Here is a 2,067-nt window from a genome sequence, read left to right on the forward strand (position 1 = left end):
GGGGTTGTCTATGTTGGTATTATGCAGTGGACGGCAGCCATGGTCATCAGCTGTTCGCTCCATCCTTTGTCCCCTGCATCTTGTTGACAGAGCACCCACAGGCTGTGGCATTAATGAGATTAGCAGATTACTGCAGACCCTACCCTCCTCCACCTCTGCCCCCTTCTTGTCCACTCGGCAGCCCTGCAGAGCTTCAGTGGCTAATCCAGGCCAGGCTGGACCGTGCTGGACTGTAACACAAAAACAAACACTTTTACCTTGTTGTGTGTTCTCTATTCACTTTGGTGAATGGGTGAAACATTGCGTGACACACGTGTGCAGCTCAGGTTCCAGAGCAGAGGCACTGAAGCTCTCAGTTGATTTGGTTTAAGAGTTTTATTGTGTCAGTCCCATCCTCATCATCCTCAACAGGCCTGTTCTACCTCTCAATCAACCATTGGCATTTTTGCTTCATTGCCTTTAATCTCATCCCGTGTGATTTAATGTGTTTTCAGAGGTAGTCACAGATAAGCCAAAGGTTTGGCATAATTGTTTCACTGAATAATATATGAAGATACAAAAACAAATGTTTGCTGGATTTTGTGTCCCAGACATTCAAAAGTTGTTACATTTCCCAAAAGGACCCAGAAGTTGGCAGAATATATTTTGGCTGTAATTTAATTTCTAACGCAAAAAATAGTAGATAGAAAAATGGGGGAAAGCACAAATGAACTGCACATATTTGCACCAGATTGGTGTGACCAACGGTTACTAGTTTAACCAAAGATTTTTTCCGATGAAAAAGTTAAATGTAACCCTTTATTTACAAGAGAAAGGCTATATGAAAGAAAGTGGTTATTTTCAGCTCTTCTCCTTCTCTTTTTATCCTCTTAATGTGTCCTTTTTTTGTGTCCCCACCTCCAGTTTTGGATACTCAACTTCCCAGCAGGATACTACTTGGTTAAGAAGCTGCTTCAACTCTAATATCATGGTTGCTTGACCAGCTTTTACCAAGGCATGGTGCCAACAATAGCACATGGCAAAGCCTTAATCTTATTGTGTTGGGGCCTCTGGAGGGTTTCCACGCCCCTCCTCCTCGGGCAGTAACTCTTGCACACTTTGCTGTATGTATTCCCCACCAAGGTCAAGGATAAAAAAAGGTCCTTTCTCAGATCCGACCTTTACGCACATGTGTAAACAAACACACTCTTGGTCACATCCCCTCCCCTAATCTACTCCTAATCCTCCCACCCAATCAAATAAAGAGAGAGGGATGAAAACATGAGGAAATGAGTAAAAGTTTCAGAATCCGATGAGATTTGGACACACTTCCCCGTGTGCTGCCTTCAAATCCTGCTCCGAGGCCTTCAGAGACCTAAAGCTTAGCCCAGCTACTGCAGCTCATCCGGGCTCTTTGGAGTGAGGGCTTCCTTCCTGCCCGCCTGAGGGATCTGGCATGAGCTCACGCCAGTCAACCAATAGTGGGGAAAATAATTGAATATACCCGGGAAATCGTTCAAAAGTGGATAAAAGTACTACATTTGGCAAACAAACTCCTTTTGAAAATGCCCGTTATGCGTTATCCACTCAGATGGCCATTTTCAAGATGGCCACAAATGATGGCTTGGAAATGTTTTTTTGCCATAACATCACTTTCACTTGACCTCTGGTTGATCTTGGTGTCATATCATACATTTTTTACCAGAAACCAAATTCAGACATCAGGAATGACTCAGAAGCTTCTTTCTACCATATCTGAGCCATACGATCAAAATAATCTGCATCTCAGTGGAGGTGGTTGAGGTATTTTGTAGGTGTAGGAGTGTAGTACAAGAGGTAGTTCTGGTGACATCATGGTGTTCAATGATGGTTAACTAATTTAGCTCACATAGAAGACTAGTATTAGTATTAAGTTTAGATTCCAAAATAATAATAAGCCCCACATTTTAACATGTTGTGTTTAAAATGACACAATTAAGCTCTGAGGAAGTTTCTAAATGTGATGTCCTGTTGTCAATAAATCAATAGCAAATTCACAGAAATTGATCCAGTGGTTAAAATTCTGTGGTTTTTAGAAAATAAAAGATG

Source organism: Notothenia coriiceps, unplaced genomic scaffold (assembly GCF_000735185.1).
Source record: "Notothenia coriiceps isolate Sejong01 unplaced genomic scaffold, NC01 NC01_scaffold00010595, whole genome shotgun sequence".
Taxonomy (NCBI): Eukaryota; Metazoa; Chordata; class Actinopteri; order Perciformes; family Nototheniidae; genus Notothenia; species Notothenia coriiceps.